The 18688-nt window shown below is 48.1% G+C and overlaps 1 protein-coding gene across 9 annotated transcripts in view; it reads right to left on the bottom strand.

The window, feature by feature from the left end:
* Positions 1-18688, bottom strand: part of LOC120959949 (zinc finger protein chinmo) — a 118836-nt gene that overhangs the window by 56664 nt on the left and 43484 nt on the right. For 8 of the 9 annotated variants that reach the window (XM_049610223.1, XM_049610224.1, XM_040383748.2 and 5 more), the window contains one exon: positions 11265-11315. The gene's annotated coding sequence lies outside the window, so the exon portion shown is untranslated. Of the gene's footprint in view, positions 1-11264; positions 11316-11460; positions 11550-18688 lie in introns of those variants that run through there. The other variant, XM_049610227.1, reaches the window with a different exon arrangement.

The following is an 18688-nucleotide window of genomic DNA, read 5'->3' as shown; positions in this document are numbered from 1 at the left end:
GTGATTATCCTGCCGCCGCCTGCCCGTGGGTGAAAGTGAAATCGTAAAACATTTCACCACACACACACACACAAACACATCCGTTTCGGGTGGTCTGCCTAGCTTCAGGGGGCGGCTTGCGATTATGCGCAAATGCAGGTCCATCCCACACAGTGCCTGCGCCGCCCCCTGCTTACGGCGACGATGACGTCGGGGAATGTGAAACGGTCCCAGGCACAATTTCCCTCTTCCGGTGCACAGCAGCGATGGGTTGCTTCTACCCACCGTATCGCACACAGTGCAAGTGGGTGGTTGGGTGCGCTGCAGGGTGATGGTGCACACAATCCACTTTCACTTTCTTGCACCGTTGGTGGTTGGCGCTTTTGCACGGTGGCGCATATTCTTAGCAACACAGCGAAAGAGGAAACCCCTCCCGGCCGCTACGTCACGCCAGATAATAAAGCAACGTGTGGGGGAGGAGCGGTGGCTGAAGGCGGTGTCGATTGCATGTTCAAGCAACTTGGGTGGTGCAAGGGATCCTTTTGCGCTCGTCGGCCGCTCGACGCTCGGGGTGGTTTATTGCGTGCCCGCCTCTCGTTCGCTTTCCCTTCATCGTTGGCTTCTTGCATGAAGTTCCCGCAACCAGTACCGAGAACCTTGCCGAAAACACAGGTATTGATTTTACCGCACCCATTTCCTTCCCACTTGCTGACGCATCCAGCGCATCCAGTTCCGTTCGGTTCGGTTTGCCTACGGTGCAAGAGAGATGAAGCATATTAATTTCAACCCCCCCACCCGAAACCCCCTTGGAGCTGTGCTGCAGTAATGTGGCATGGCGGGCTCGGTGGTGCGTTTTTGGGCGGCTGGAGGATGAGATGTACCGATTTTACGACTCACCAGCAGGTCCCTGCAGCAGTTTTATTACCTTCCCGGCGTTTGCCCGTATCTCTACAGCACGCAGTGAGTTTTCCGTTGCGTTTCTTGGGGCGCAAGGATATTTGCGGTGCGTTCGTAGTAAAAAAAAGAAGCAAATAACAATCGTCATACCCGTCCTTGGCGTCAGCTTTCCGTGCCGAGCGGAATTGTGCCATTCCGAAGAGGCCGGAACGAATCTAAAACAACAACGAAGAGGGGTTGATGTGTGTATGTGTGTGTGCAAATGACATAAAAAGGGTTAAACGCATTTCGGGCTGAAAATAAGAAAATTACTTCCTCCCGCCACTAACCCACTAAACAACTTCACCACCAGCGCGCAAAGCAATTCTCTGGTGGCGCTGCTTGTGCAACACTCCGACCCTCTCTCTACATCCTGCAATGTCATTTCCTTAAGCCCCTTGTGCAGAAAATTCGGGGAACCGAGTACCGAGCGATACGGTTTTAACGATGGCCAAGCGACAGCATCATAACAAAGTGTAGTAAAATGGCGCTGCACCACTACTGTTGTTTGTGCGGCACACGGAACGACGACGGAGCGCAATTCCTTATTCCAGCACAAAATGTGATGTGTGCCTTCATAAAACTGCATTTTATCGTTGGTCCTTAAAAACATAAAATTTACACCCTCTTGATGGTGGTGGTGGCCGAGTCAGGGGTAGAATTCCTCCCCCCTAGAGAATAAAGATAGATTGGAGGGAAGCGAGAGATTCAAGTGATGGATGGCCAACACATCCACCGCAACAACAAATTTCGAGAGCCCAAGTGAGAGACAACATTATCTGCATTTTGGCGTACCCAGGCCCAAATAAAAGTGACTGTGGAGTAGCATAAAATAAAGGAAGCGCAATAGAGCACGTACAGTTTGCTCTTAAAATGGATTCACTATCCTCGTGCTAGTCAAGTGTATGACGATAGAGAGTTTTCACGTTTCGTTGTGCGCGTTGGGTGGTCTTCCAATCATGGAATTGAGTCATCAAAATCTTCTTCAGAACTTCACACAAGGATGACACCAGGATGTATTGGCAGATCGTCAGTGATTCTTCAAATGCAATAAAAACCTCCTATTTAGACAAAACCTTATCATAGACTAATTAATAGATAACTTCCTGTGAGCAAAAAAGGAAGTCGGCAATCACAGCCAACGATTGTTGGCAAAACAGATTATAAAACTAAATGCAAACCCTTGCAAAACCCGCAGTGTGTGTGTGTGTGCTTACTTCTCTGAGAGGGCATAAATGTATCGAAGCGCCATTCTCAAAACCTTCCCACACGCACTTTAATCGAAAATCTCATTTCTCTTTAAACCACACGCACCCACTCTACTAACTAGCCATATAAGCTACGGCCATAAAAAGTAAAAACAAAACCCAATCCGAGCAAAAACAGGCATGTGCAATAATCATAACCAACAACAACAGCAAAGGCCCACGCACTAATGAGCGATGATGGAAAATGGTAGAGTTTGATTTTATATGCCCCTGTTTTAAGATCATCCCCATTTCTCATTAAAACTAGCTAAAAAACTTGTGCGTTTATTGCAATTTTTTTATTATTTTTGGGACGCACGGGTGGTGCGTGCAGCAAACGGGATGCTGATGCCCCAAAAAGTGTATGTGTGTGTGGGGGGGATAGCTCCGCGGTCTAATAACTCATTTATTGCAATGCCGTGTCCCATAAACGTGGATGGGTTGGAAAGGCTTTCAGTGTACGAAAAATTAAGCGTAGAAAAAAGAAAACCCCCATCGCGGACATCTTTACTACTATCTTACCCTCAAGCAACACGCTGAGCGCGCTACTACGCACTCACGCATACAGGGGTTTTCAGGGGTTCTCATACTTGTGGGATACTTTCATGACTCTTTCCTACACGAAATTAACTTAGTACGAAAGGAATTGGACTCTATAGCACTCTTTGTGGACAAATCCAATAGGAATGAGTCCAATGCATTGCCAATGGGTCTGACGAAAACCCTGTAATGCAATTTACTGGTTTTGATTCTTTCCTTTGCGGATGATCTTCTACAACACGCATCGTAATAATTTTTTTGCTTCGTACAAGAAGATGGTTCAACAAAAAACCTATCCAACCAAACATCCGCAATATATTGGCAATTTTAAACCCCATTTATGATCGCGATCGTGGCGGCAGCAGATGCTAACCAACTTCTAGCGCCCTTCAGTTTTTTTCTTCTTAATTACATAAATAGGACACTCCCGCCTCACTGAAACGCACTTAAAAACTATGTTAAGAAAACGGCAAAAACAGACGGCCACCGCGAGATAGGAAAAAAGGCATATACGCACTGTCCAATTGGCGAACAGCAACCTAACAAAAACCACCACAAAAAACACCCCTCCAGCCATTAATATTTATACGCACATTTTAAATTAAAACAACGAAATCCATCCCGTTTCGTTGCGAAAGAAAATTCGGCCAGATCGGTCGATTTTTTGTGGGGAAGAAAAAATGACACACAGCGTTCCCTATTTGGCCGATGTGTGTGTGCAACGGTGCAGTATCGCAACATACAAAAGACAAATCAAACCCCTTGGCAGCGACATAGGTTTTGCTATAAAATCTCCTAAAAATTGGTCAAACTCGACAATGGAAAGGAAGAAACACGAGAAAAAACAGACAGAACATGACATGGAGAGACGGATGTTAAAATGCGTAAATCAATACATAAACCATCAGGCAGCAGCTGCTTACCGAAATTTGCAAAAACGACGATCGTGGTGGTGGAGGGGCCCAAGGGGGTTGCCTTGATCCCCCTCGATCATCAAACGCACCAAAAAAAAATCCCTAGACGACGCTTTCAATTTATATTGATCTGAGTGCCTTCTCTATTGTCCTCTCTCCCTCTCTTTCTATCTGCTCGTCTTGAGCGATCGCGGCCGACCTCCTCGGCTCCCCCTTCCTGACCTGCTCTACGCATTTTTGCTTACGCACCGCAATTTAGCGCGATCGGGCTTTTTCCCTCTCTCTCTCTCTTTGTCGTTTTCTTCTTCCGTTTGTTGATTTTTGCTGTTCGCGGTATCGCCAAAAGCTGAATAGACACCTTTTTTTGTTAGTTTGGTGGCCAAAAATTAACGGCTCACGCATAGCACACACACACACACACAGAGCGCCCGTCGACCCAGACATCGACCTCGCGGGCTATACGCGTTACAATAGACGCACGCATTCAGAGCCCGAAACGCATTTTTATCGAGGCCAATAGCATCGGGGGGGGAGGTGAAGAAGTGGGAGGCTGGTGGTCTATAAAGCCACTCTGCATGGTGATGGAAGAGGAGAAAAAGGGGAGGGATTTCCGTTTCCAAAGCCGGTCTGTTGGTTGGTGGCGGAGCTGCTGCTGCTGCCGCCTTTCCCTCCTTTTATGTGTGCCGTGCTTGTTGCTACGCACGATCACCCGCCACGGCCTTCCACCAGAGGGATCGCAACAAAACGCAGTGTGGTCAGTAAACGCGTCACCGTAGATTGTTGTGTGGGGAGGTCAACCCCTTTTTTTCGTTGTTGCTTCTACTATTCGGGGTTGCCCAAAAATCGCACCATTTGACGCACAGCTGCTGCAACGAGCAGTGCGTAACGCACCTTCCTTTCATCTCCGTGCCGTTGTCTGGCCGTCGCCTCGTCTAATGCCGCCAAAACGGTGTTAGCTTTGCTCTCTCTCTCCCTCTCTCTCTCTTGATCGTTCAAAAAATGCGTTGAGTCACAGGCCACGTGGTGTGATCGTGTGGTTTTGGAAGGCTCGTCTACGATTGTGATCTTGATCGTAACAATGCGTAGACGGCAAGGAGAGCCCCCGCTTATCGGTTCCCTTCCATGCTTCACTTTACACTTCCATCAATCAAAGTGTTGGTCTGCTGCCGGTTTTCAAATATTTGATCCGCCACGAATGGGTTTCTTTGGAAGTGCAAAATCGTAGACCCCAGACACGCACAATCACAGTGCATCCGTCCGTCGGTTCCTACAAGCAGAAGAAGAAGGACGGAAAATGGTTGAAATTGCGTTCGCCAAACTATATTTCCCTTTCCCTGCAGCAAACAAAAAAAACAGTTACCTTCGCAACTGTCTGGCCATTGCTGCTGGTGGTAGCGGTGGGTGCGTCTGTCTGGTGCGTAAGTTTTCCGGCCTTGACACCACTTTTTGTTTTTTGTTGTTTTTTTTTGCGTTTCGCGCAATGATCCATCGTTGGCAAAATTTCATCCACCGCCAGCGAAAACGGCTTACCAACCAACGCGTGAAGGTGCAGCCCGCTCGGCCGGCCGGCAGACACAATCTCTTTTCCCTTGCTTAAAATGCTGATTGCCATCGAGGTCGAGGTGAAAAGGTTACTGAAGTGATGCACTTTTTGGACAAACTCACGCACTAGAAGCAGAAAAAAAACACATTCAATGTGGCCCATCAATTAACAGAACCAAGGTGATGGGAAAGTGGTTCGCGAATTGGGTGATTGGATAATGATAAAGCATTAAAACGAATATTTGCAATATTTTATCCTCTTTTCCTTCGATCAAAAACTAGGGAAAAGAACGTACAGTGCAATGTGTGTTTTTGAGATCTTTTTCTCATTTAAAAAGCCTCGAAACAAGCCCCAGCACGCGTCCCACTATCAGCTGCTTCCAACCAGCTAACAACATGCGTGCGTGCTGCCCATTAACGCCTAACCGAGAAGCCGTTGTTTCTCGAAACGGGATCTTGGGAGTGGGCGCTTTGGAGGAGGCAAACAAACCGCAACTGAAAACTGAAACGGCACCGCTACGCAGCGGGTTTATTGTTTCTTATAACGCATCAGTTTCTTTACGCACGCCTGGCATTAAGTTGCACAAAGCAGATTTTGCGAGTGTGCGTCGGCTCTATATTATCTTCCTGTGATGGTCGGTCACCGTTGCTACAGTTTGAACACGTTCTTTTGGAGTAATTGCATGCAAAACCATCCTCAACAAAGCTCGTTTTTTCATCGTTGCATACGCTTGCACAGGCGCTACAGTCGAAAGAAAAGGAAAACAAAGTGTTAGAAACAATTCTTTCTGATTAGGGACCGCAAAAATGGTCGCTCGGAAAAGCCCCGCAAACCAAACAATGACTTTCGGTCGCATCGCATGAATGTTAGATCAGTCTACAATTGTGATGGGAGGTCGGAATCGGACCTACCCGGAATTTCCGATGGCGGAGCTGATTCCGATGCTGGAATCGATTCCGATTCCGGAGCCAATTTCTGAGTTGACTTCGGAGCCGATTCCTGAATCATCGGCTCCGGAATCGAAAACAAACTGAGAATCGTAATTTGCTCCGGAAACGGAATCAGAATCGGGTCCAGAATTGGAATTAGCTCTAGAATGAGAATCATTTCTTGAATTGAAATAATAAGTTTCAGAAGCGAAGTCTGGGAATCTCCATGAGAATGGATCGTTTACAAGAAAGTTTGGATTCTTAGCGGCTATCAATACGTAGTATCATTCGACCCAAACGTTTATTCTTTTGGAGATGCCGAAACCACCTACGATCTCGAAGCCGATTCTAATTTCGAAGCCAATTCTGAATCCAAAACCGATTCTGATTCTGGAATCAATTCTGATTCTGGACCAGATTCTGATTCCGCAGCCAATTCCAGTTCCGTTTCCGGAGCCGATTCAGGAGCCGACTTCGGATCCGATTTCGGTTTCGATTCCGGAGCCTATTCCGAATCCGGTTCCGATTGCGGAGCCGATTCTGATTCCGGAGCCGATTCTGATTCCAGAGCCGACACCGGCTACAATTCCAGAAACTGATTCCAGAACTGATCTACTATACGGAATCGACTTTGGAGCTAGCCGGAATCGATTCCGACGAAAACTCAATGTTTTCCATCACTAGCCTACAAAAGCATAACGCTTTCCGTTGGTGCCCCGAGCTCTTTTGCAGCAAAAATGTTCGAAAGATTGCCATCGTAATAGCTTGCTACCCCCGGGGAAGCTACGGACGTTGAACATCGCTGGAAGGGATACGTGTTTTTATTATAGGCACACATCGTCCTAACCACAACACAGAAGCATCCCTCCCAGGGACAAGTAGACACTCCCTTGTGTCTCCAAACTTGGCAAATGCACTTGGCTAGCAGCAGGAGAAAGGAGCATTCTCCCATTAAAAACATCCCATATTCACCGTCAGATGCTTTCTTTTCTCTTGCTGTAAAACATCAAGAGCGATGGGACTGTTATCAGTTCAGCATTTCTAGAAAACAAAGCAAAGCATCTCTTAAAGGACACACACACTGTGCACGCTGTGTGTACGCGTGTGCCACTATGAAGAGGCACTCCGGAGGAAAAAACGCACCATGCGTACAGCGCACACAATGCAAGTCCACCAAGCGCGTGGAAAAACTGCGTACACAAGGGCGGAGAATCCCACTCGAAGTGGACCGCCGGGTTGGTTGTGCTCTGCAGCGCAAGGGCCACACAAAGCACAAAGGAAATGAAAGAAAGGTCCTTGGAAGAATCCAATTTGGACGGGCTGCTTCTTGCGGGAATGATCACGATGCGCTGCCCGTGCACGAAAGGAAAGGGAAGCACACTAGAAATAGATGAGACGAAGACGAAGTGGATGAACAGTGCGCTCTATCCCGCTGGGATAGAGAGCATTGCCGAAAACTCTCCGAATCCGTACGACAACGGGCTTACCGGCCTAGAATGTTCAAAACGGTCTAGCCAGCCAGTGGAGCAAAAAAAACCGAAGCCTTGTGGGCCTTTGCTGTGTCACAAAAAGAGTCCACCCGCTCCCGTTAGGCGAAACAAGGCTTTTCATGATGGTTTTATGTTTCGTTCGTTTTTGGGGGGGGGGGGGGGGTGAAGGAGAGTGGGTGGGTTGGTAGGCACCAAGTAGCGAGACGCACAATCTCTCCCTCTACCACTCACCGAAACCCCTTCGGTTTTGTACGCTTCCAAAAACGGTTTCCAAGCGCGCTGCCCCAAAAAACGCAACCAGCATGGCCGGCCTAGCTCGAGCAGGCCGGGTTCTCTACTAGGCCGCTGCCTGAAAATGCCCCTCATTCTGCTACATTCCTGCACCACTCGATGACCTGCCCGGCCTGGGACTACCTTCCCTGCTGCAAGTGTAGTAGTCGTGATGGTGGTGGTGGTGGTGCGTTTGTGCGTCATTTTATCGGTTCATGCGCATTTCAAACGCATTCGCAATGGCGAGAGTGCGTTTCCCATTCCCGTGCGCCACCGAATCTAAGCGTCGCTCCCGCTCCCGCCAGTGGCAAACGGTCTCCACGCAGGGACGGCTTTTGCCAACACAAATCCTTCTTCCTTTTCTGGTGCTGCTGTTTTGCTATCCCGTTTTTCCCCGAATTCTCTCCATTGAGCGTGTGTCTCGCTCTCTTGCAGGAGCAGGTGTAAGGTGGTGTGCGCTAGTGCCGTTTGCCCTAGCACGCACGCACACCGAATGCGTGTGTCCCCGTAGGCTCCAAGGCGGAGGACTGAGGAGGAAAGATTCATCACGCACACTGTGCGCCTTCGGAATTAGTGCGATCGGATGGAACAAAAAAAATGCACACACGCACCGCATGGAGAGTGCAAACAGAGCCAACGTGCCTTGGCATTGGGATTGCCAAGCGTAGTAAGAAGCTGTTCAATTAATGATCCGCGGTACATATAAATGCAGTTGTTTCGTGCTTTGGTTGGAATGGTTCCCACAAACAAGTACCTAAAAGTATAACATAACAATCAGATAAGAAATTTTAATTTATTTTCCGATTGTTTATAAAGTAGGTTAATAAATTAACTTACCAATAAGAAAAACAAAGCCTCGTTTAAAGTCCATTAAAAATTCAAAACACTCCAATTTCGTATCAGAACCAAGCGCTCCCTTCTATTCTTTTCGCTTTCGCGCTCGCTCTTTGTGCAACGGGGCGCATTCATTTGCGTACGACCAACACCACCACCACCACGCAAGAAAGACGCATTTTCCCCCTATTTTGCTAATTAGGTTAATTATACGCAACTAATTCCCAACCCTCCAGGCTCACTTCGTCCGCCATCAGAAGAAACGTTGGCCATCATACCGGAGTGCACCTTCCGGTTTGGTTGCTTTACATTAGATTGGCCGCGGCAAAAGGGTCGATCGGGCAATGCGTCACTCCAGGCACGAGCGGCCGAAGTCCCTGGCTTGGTGCTTGGCTAGCGCGACACTATTTAAATATGTATAACTATGCCCCCTCTCCCCCCCCCCCCCCCCACCTCGTTCCAGCTGAAGAAAATTGACCAAAACCATGCGCCAAGAAAGCGAGGGAAAGAATAACGCATACGCGCATTCGTGGTGTGTAGCTGCTAACTGCCACGCCATTGCTGTGCCGCGTGCTGTTTGTTACGCGTTTCTGTTGTTGTCGCGCGCGCATTTGTCGGGGTTGTTTTCCTGTTGCGGCGCTGCTACTGCTACTTGTTTAATTATACTTGCAACTAGCTGTGCCGTGCCGCGGGCTGTTGTTCTCCCCAGTAAGGGGTGCTAAACGTGTGCGTAAAACGCGCAAATGCCGGAAACGCGAGGAAAATGCATAATGAACGTACGCAGTAAAAGAACGAAACAATCTATTTTGTTTGTGCTTCTTAGTACAGGCGGCATGGTACCACACAATCTCAGCACAGCTCAGTGGAATTTGGAGAGTGTCCCTCTCTCTCTTCTTCAAGACTTCAACGTGCGTTTCGTGCATTTGTGCTAACCGATCGATAAGACTGTGTTGTCGAAAATAGGCAACACAAACGCTTGAAAACAAGAAACGCACACCCCTCAACGGTGAATGGGAATGAAGTGGTGGACGTGCAACGGGAATATGCGCACGTTGCGGCGACATTGCGTGCAGTTCGCATACGCACCACACACACACACCTAACGGTGGTATAATTACCGAACCCGGGAGCAGGACGCACGTGCGCTGGGCTTCTTCCCTGGCGCTGGGTGCATGATTTGGTGCCAAAGACAGAACTAAGGGTGCGTGTAAGAAAACCGGATTTTCCCCCTTTTGCGTAAGGATTGCGCTGTGTTCCGTCGCTTGCGTACACCATCAAAGTTTGAAAGGTAAAATTGGACGCAACCGTTTGTAAGTCGGCGAATCAACGTTCTAAAAAACCAAGGGGGAAAGGATTAGTAGCTTAACAAATAATTAGACAGTGGGAATGCATTTGACAGGAAAAGGAGAACATCAAACGAAACGGTTCGTAGTACAAGTACAGCTCATTCCAAATGTTTTTCATTTTGTTTTACTAAACTTAAATCATGGTGATGCAGTGCCTAAACCACCCAAAAGTTGTTCATTATTACCTTCCAAGCAGTGCCAGAAACAAAAACAAATCCCCCGATAACAGAATTGTTTCGAGACGCGTTAAACCTAACACACTCAGTGAGAGCCGGTGTTACTACTATGGCAAAGCTGGCACCTACGGCGCACTGGAACGAACCGAGCGTTTGCGAGCGTGAAGCAAATCTCCGAAAAACTTCGCGCTATCAAATAATGAAATCTCACGCGCGGCAATATGGTTTGCCGGGTTCGTCGTCTAATAGACGTCTGACATGCATCGGCGTCGCCGGGCCCGGGCCTGGAAGAAGGGGGTCACTCTTAGAACCAAACAGTCGTGTCCGGTGGATTGTGTGCACTAGGTTGACGCTGGCGCAGTAATTAAAACTTCAAACTTAAAGAAACAATCATCATTAGCAGCACGTTCGGTGTGTTTCGGTTAAGCGGTGCTGCCCTTTTCCAAGGATTTGTTTTTTCGTTTTGTTTACAGCAAAAGGGGTTGAAATATTGATGGACTGTTGAGGCGTTATTTTCACACATTCATCATGCGGTTGTTTGAAGAAGAAAAAAAAGTTGGCTTCACAAGAATCGATGTTGTGGTTATACTTTCGGCTATAAAATAATAATAATTTAAGATGTTTCCCTAAAATGTAACAATCAGTACAACTAATACAATGCTGCGGAAGGATCTGAAAGCTCCAATGGTAGTCTACACTCTGCACTACCTTGCTGGCCAGTTGTTCCACACAGCCTTGCTTTCTCCATCTTACTGCTAAACTGCCGACGTCAGCCCGAAAATCGGAACCAATTTTCGGTAGCCAACACCGGGCATTTCCCCGCAATGTTGTTATGCTAATCTTTAATCGCATTTCATTTCCAAAGCTCAGCTAATTTTCTCGGTCGGACATTACATTCGTGAGAGCACCGGCAATACACTTCCTGGGGCCAATTTACTTCGCTCCAAACCTGCCTATTTGCCAATCGGTCTCGTACACATTGACACCCGAATGCTTTGATTTCTCACCGGCAAAGTGCCACAGGGACCGTACATCTTTTCCTCCATCCTTCTTCACTTACCTTTCACAGCTACAGCAATGAGGCGAAAGTACCACCACTCGTCGATGAGATCTGTAATCGAGAGGAAGAAAAACCCGGTGACACATTAGTTTAAGGGGCAATTTTTTTACTGATGAATGATAGGCGGGTGGAAGAATGATTGCAACTAATAATTGAAATTTTGCCTAATCTTTTCCTCGTTCCCGCAAATTCCAACCTCCAACAGGTCCGGGACCGGGGACGACCAGGACGGCACAATAGTGATTCGAAACCCACCGAACACCGCACACCGCACACTTTACCCGAGACTTTCGGTAACTGTTTTCCCACAAATAATAATTTTACCCTAATCTTATTAGAACAGGTAAGGCGAATGTTAACTTTCGTAGCACTAGCATGGCGCGAGTAAATTTTGCAATTTCACTTCCATCACTGCACTGGAAAAGGTAAACAATTTCGAGCCATCTTGATTTAATGCGGCGAGTGATGGGCATCGCTGATCGGATTACTAGTTCCTGGTTCCTATCCGATCGGAGCAGAGCAGGATTTGGGGAGAGAAAAAAGACTCAAAAAGCAAATGAAATACATTTTTATTTAGCTTTTCTTGTTAGTTTGCCACTTCTTTGATAAGGTATAATTTTCATCAGCTTTCCGGCTCGCTAAAACCCTCAGATAAAGCCTGGAAAGGATCACAGGACGACGGCGTTACCTGCGTAACGAGCTGTAACGCTTCTGCAGTGTTGACAAAATCAAGGTGACTAGATAATTTGACAGTCCCCAAAGTAAACAGACCGCTTGTTTACTAATATGTTGATAAGGAAAATTGCTCTTGCTGCGGAAAAACTCTCAAAAAATCATGGTAAATCACTCCAAATTGCTTCCAAAATCCCTCCCAGCTCATAAGCTATACCAACGTTACGCAAAAAACTATTCACTTTTTTTAGAATCATCATCAAAACGGCTTAAAAAGGATATTAAAAAGCACTCCTCCGGAGCATCGTCCCACCTGCACAACGAGACCATCAACCCAGTCCGGTGCTGTTTTACACCAAAAACCAGAGCGGTGCAAGCGGGTCCCAACGAAAAAGCTGCGTAATTGAAAACTAATGTTCAACTAGTAGGGTTAACCAATCGCAAGGGATTTCCGTTAGCAATTAACTTCGGCAAACAAAAAAGTGCTACTGAAAAACTAACAACTCAACATCGTCCATCGAGGAGGTCACTAGCAAAAGCCACCACACCAAGCCAGTCCGGTCCGGGACCCACTTGCCTATTGTGCGAAGAGAAAAAAGGACAAAAAAAGAAGTAGTACAACATACTAATGTCGTTTGCAAGAACAAGCGGCAGGGTTTTAGCTAGCCATTAACACGAAATGTTGCTTCCATGTACACACACACATTGCCCCAAAAAACCCGGGGAGATGTAATGTCCTGTAAACCATCTCCACCAGCACCAGCATGTGCTAGAAGCGCACCAACCGTCCCACTCCTTAAGCCGGCTAGTTTCCATAGTGCAACGGCGTAAAAATTAAGCTTCTGCAAATTAATATCAAATGACCTCCGAGCTTCACCCACAACTACCGTCAATTCTAACTAACACCAGCAAGCATGTGCAGGTTTATCACCGGTTTTAGAAGCCTCCCTCCGGTGCGAGGGGAAGAAGCAAAGAATGGAGATGGAGTGGCCTCCCCTTTCGGGGTGGATTAATTTTCTGTCCCGAAATCCGTAGCAATCGTCGTAATCGGATATGCCGCCGGATGTCTGATTAGGAAGAGCTTTCATAGCTACCCAGGAGACAGGAGGAGGGGGTAAAGGAAAGGCGGACCACCACCGTACCAGGTGGTGGTGGATACACCCCGGAGCATAGAACAACGGCTCGATTTACGCACTCACGCACGCACAAAGCCTTTAGACCGAGTTGGAAGGAGGTAAGACACACACACACCACTCTACATCGCACAATGGTAAAACGCACCAGCAAACCCTCGGTTATTAAAACTAATTTTTATGACTATACAAAAGCTTTCAACATTTACAGCGTTACCAGCGTTGCGGCTGGACGATCGAGTGCGGCACTCCGCTTCCCTCACACCTCCTCAGTATCCCAGGTTCCGGTAGTTGGCCCCGAAGGCGTGGGGAAGGTGGGGGATTTCTGTACAAAAACAGGAGGTAATTACTTTTATGATTATTGCACTACTAGTGACGGAACGGAACATTCATCGCACACAGCAAAATGGGTGGCTGCGAGGAGTCACGGTAGCAGGCAGTCAGTCTATTTTCGCACTTGGGTGGCCTATTCTGGCTAACCTTTGGCATTTGGGCGGCGGGTAGGGCCTCGGGTGATCGTTCTACGGTAGCGGCCAGATTTACAGCCACCCGAGCTGGTATTATTACGCTCCCACCTGAGAGATACAGCACTGGTCGTGTGGGCAGCCAGCGTTAATGTTATCAACTTGCATTTGTAGTACCGCAGGGCTTTATATTACCCCCGGATGATCCTATCTTATTGCTCTAAAACCGCACCTCCTTTACAGTACTGCGTTGGTTAGAATGCGCTTAGCTGACCTTTTGCGGAGCGTTACACACGCTCGGGCAAACCGACAACGTAATTTTCTAATGCTTACCTTACACGCCAGGGTGTAACCGCCAGTCGATAGTGTCTCGATGGCGGTTAGGTATATGAAATCAGTTCCTAATTTCCCATTCCTTCTCTTTAGTTGGACCATTTTGCAATAATTCGTTCATCACAAATCTTCCCCATAAAACGCTTATATCCGGTCTCGCGAAAACCTCCCTTACTTCCGTGTCCACATAATTCCTGCGTTCGCGATTCGATTCGTCCGTTCGGAAAACATGCAGCCCCGTGTATCCCCTTTTGCAACATGAAAAAGTTAAACATAAATTTAGCAAACCCAAGCGCGGGCCACATCCGGCCCCAAAGGTGGGCCTCAAACTTCGGTTTGACGTGAAACCGAACCGAATAATAAACCACTACCGAGGAAACGGGTAGTATTGGTAGTCGCTAGTTCGTTCGAAAGTTTGCATCCAAACCCAAATACGAAACGGTTGCCATTTTTCACGTCCTTGCGCCGTGTGTGTGTGTCATAGCCGCGGCAGTGCCTGTGGATGGAGAGAAAAAAACGCCACTCGCGGGAACGCGACAGCATCGGGGACAAGCATTCCGAGGGACTTGCCGAGTTGCGAGTTACGCAACGGCTAACCCGAAAACGTTCCAAGAAATATAACTCTTTCGGGAGCGTGTCGGGCCACTTATTTGCCGGTTCCTTGAAACTGCTGCCACTGCTCCCACTGTCGCCCGTTATTTGCGACCCGCCAAAGTGAGAGGGACTATTTCTACTACTACTACTACTACTACTAAACACTCTTCTGTTGTGCTTGCCAATGCGGGAAGGGACCCAACTCGGAAAAGAATCGTGTCCTCCGGGGAGGGAGAGTTGGAAAACAGACCCGCCAGGACGAAACTTTCCCTTTCAGCCGGTACGGAGAGAAGGGTTTTTTTACCGCAAAAAAAGTAATAAATTATGAGACACAGAGGGGAAGGTTTTTCTTAGTCCGTTCCGCATCCTTCATGGTATAACTTTTCTTTCATGCTTTCCCTCTTTCGCCGTAGGAACGAATAAATGCGTACAATGCAAGTGGTCCTGTGTGTGGCGTGTGTACGGTGGGCATTCGCCAAAAGCAAACCCGAAAAAAGGCACAATCTTTTGAAGCTTGTTATAACGAGCGGAAATGCAACATTTATTTACGTTTTCCTTTTTTTTTGTATTTTTCCTTCGCTAAACCCTTCATCCTGAAGCCCTCTCGAGCCGCGGAGGCCGGGTCCAGCAAGTAGCGATTCTTTTTGGAGCATCCTTATTCGCCGGCAGGTTTCAATTGCACTTCAGCGTGCCTGTTCTTGCGGCTGCTTTTTTTTATTTATTTCGAGGTACACACCGCCCATACGCGGCTGCGTTCGGATGCGAGTTCTTAGTGTACGAATGTCAAGCGAAACTCTTTAACGGTTGGTGAGTGGGACATTTTTTTCGACTTCTTATTTGTTAATTCCCATCTGTACTTCCAGCAGCAGGGAATGGCTGCATGCTGAAAAGAGCAACACACAACACTTGACTCTTGGACCGTAAGGACCTGGCCGGCACTCGAGCATTGCAATTCGTCATGCGGTGTGGAGTGTTTTCGTTAGTAGGGTTTTAGAAAAACCTGTTAACCTACTCATCTATCCGGCTGCTGCAGAAAGAAGCGGGTAAGTAGCGCAATGAAGCGCACGCAATAAGGAGTGTTATTCTTCCATTAATTTGATAAGATTATATTATCGGAATGATTTTTCACTATATAGTTGTTTATTATTGCAGAAACAATGGCAACGATGAGGATAAATTTTGCCCATACCAATTGCTGTGCATTCTAAAATTAATCATTTCCACGCGGAACCAACTGGATGGAACCTGCCAGATCAGCCACGGGAAGAGGCATTTGATTAAACAAACACACAGCCACACACACACACAGGAACATCATCCCTCTCTCTCTCTTTCTCTCACTCCCTTTTCAAACTCCCTTTCCAATTTCATCCATCCAAGCGCAGACACAAAGCAATTCGCCTAACCCAACGCCACGCGGCTCAACCCTTTCTTTCCCAAGGACTTTCGCTTCTTTCTTTCACTACGCACGATCGACCCCCGCCTCCCCCGTGCTCTACCAATTGGAAAAATGAAACATTTCCCTGGCACCAATTTTCCCGGAAAAGCGCAAACCAACCAAACACAACGAGAGGGTTGCGTAATAGTAGCAGCAGCAGCATCCGCACCAGCAGCAACCATTACGCCATTAATTCTTTCCTTTCCAGCACCGCACCCGGCTGTTGCGTACTCCGCTTGGCGCGAGTTTCAAATTTCCAAAATCCAACCACCCTCCTACACCCACCGGCAGCTGGAATATATATTTTTCATCTTTTCGTTCCATCAAATTCCAATCGGCTGGTGGTACCACCCACCCACTGGCACTCTGGTCGGCCGTGGAACGTGGAACAGATTGTGCGTTGTTGCGCGGTCCCGTGCGCCTGCCAAACGCAAATACGCAGCGGGCAGCGGCTGCAGCATGGTTTGATAATATTTAAACTATACAAGGCAACATTATTGCCCACACCTTCCAAACAACGACGCTACCGGAATGGTGAGGGGTTCGCAGTGTTTAACAGCACGCTCCCTCCCGAAAGAACGCATCAATCGACAGCAAGGTTGCGCCTAGACAAGGCTTGATTAAAAGGCATCAAAAGTGGCAAGCGGATATTGAAAAAAATAATGGAAGGACCAAGCGAGGCTGCTCACAGGACTAATCCGTCGAGAAGCATCGCTCAAACGCTGATGAAGAATTCTGAAGCAAACTACGCACACACACTTACACAAACTTCCCCCAAAGATCCAGATGAGATTGCTCGAAAGGCGATCGAATTTGCATTTGTTTGCTATTCTAGTTTTTGGCTGGGCTGGCGTTGTGTTTTCGCATGCGAGTCAACAAGTCTCACGGCGAACCAATGCTTTGCTGGTTGAAAGCCGGCATGAAAGCCGAAGAAAATATGTGTTCATCATCTTTCGTTGCAAATATTTCTATCGCACACAAAGCATCCAATATGCCTCGGGGCAAATCGAATGCGACACGCATCAACCGTCCGGGAAAAGCGGCCTCCGGGCCTGTACGCTGGCAGCGTTATTTGAAGCTGGGCGATAAGCCCCCTGGAGCCTCGGAGACAGTGAAATGAACGCCAGTGGAGGGGATGGCCAGAGCGCGGTGCGGCGCTGTAGCAACCCAATTCCATCCGTTGTGCCACATTTCAGCTCCGTCCGTCCTACAAATCAACAAGAGGCCTTCTAACGAAAGCAGAAAGTTCGCCCATTTCCGCTTTCGCCCACAGCGCACCAAATGTCGTGCCGTGCCGGCGAACGAAAGCGCAGCTACGAATTGCTACTGCTGGTGATGCTGCTTCTGCTGCTGCTGCTGCTACTGTCCTAGCTATCGTCCTTCTTCCGACTCCCTCCTCCCCTCTCCTTTTCCTGTTTCTTATTATTTTCTCTTCCCATTGTTGATCTCACCGTTATTATAACCCCTGCTCCTGGCATAGCCCTACACACACACACACACACAGAGCAACCGAGCGCCATTTGCCATTGCCCGGACCGGCACTGTCGCTTTCACTTTCAACGTGAGTTCATTTCGGCACCGCCGCCCCACCCACCAAGGACACACACACAACCACCATGTGTCGTCCTCGTCTTATTCACCAATTTGAACGCGTTTCCTTCCCAGCGCCCAGCGCTCATCCGCTTTTTCCTGCCTCCGCTTGCAAACGCACCACCCGACCCGAATACCATGTGCAGCACGGAAGCATCCTCTGCCCGCCAGCCCCATTCCGGAACAGTCCGGGCCACAAAACGATGACAGCATGATGTACTATGTGGTATATAGAGCAGCAGCAGCAGCAGCAGCAACTCGCACCACCGCCTCCATTCCACTGCAACGAACCGAAGCATCAACGCCCTCCCTCCCCCTCCCCCAAAAGGAGGAATGATTTCTTTGTTGTTTGCCCTGGTGCGCGCTGCGTTCGGTGTATTTTATAGTTCAAGAGCAAACCACCTTCCTCCATCCTCCAAATGTACCGAACAGGCGACATACACACAGCACTGCTCCACCGAAAGGTGTAGTATACGAACGAAACGGTCGGTTGACTATGTACAGCAATGGCATCCAACAGCACCAACTGTCCCTAACTCTCGCTCTCTTTCTCTCTTTCTCTCCCTTCATTTTCTTTTGCAGTGACGCGCACACAGTGGAGCGAAGGATGCATCTTCTTCTAGCCCATGTACCGTTGCGTTCGAAAACGTGCACACACACACGCACGGAAAGACATTCTGCTTGGAGCACTGTGGACTGCTTGGACGCATCACATAGTGGTTATATCCACGCAGCTTGCAGCAAGGTAGCAGCAGCAGCAGCAGCCGGTCTCATCACGTTTGCTTCAGCCCTAACAACGTGCAGGGCAACCCCCGCGTGTGTGCAGTCCAGTGAGCAGGACGAAAGACACAGTTCGAAAGCGAAGAAAGGAGAGAGAGCGAGAGAGCGTTATGTACAGAACACGGAAAAACAAACCCAGAGCAGTTGAAAATGGAACGAGAGAGAGAGACAGTGAGCCAAGAGCCTCCGGAAAAGCCTTGTGACCAGTTTTTGGCACAGTTTCCTTCTCTTGCACACAACCACGATCCCATTACAGCTCACAACGTGTGTGTGTATGTGTAGGTGAGCCTCTCGCAAGCGAAGTATATAAATGGTGGGTTCTCATATCTCTCTCTCCCACCATACTGCATACTGTCTCACTCGCTCACACTGTCGACGTTTTTTCCCGCCCGCAGGAACCATGCGAAATCATTCACAAAT

This window comes from Anopheles coluzzii, chromosome 3 (genome assembly GCF_943734685.1).
Source record: "Anopheles coluzzii chromosome 3, AcolN3, whole genome shotgun sequence".
NCBI classification, from domain to species: Eukaryota; Metazoa; Arthropoda; class Insecta; order Diptera; family Culicidae; genus Anopheles; species Anopheles coluzzii.
Note: the sequence above shows the minus strand (reverse complement) of the source record. Positions and strands in the feature narration are given on the sequence as shown.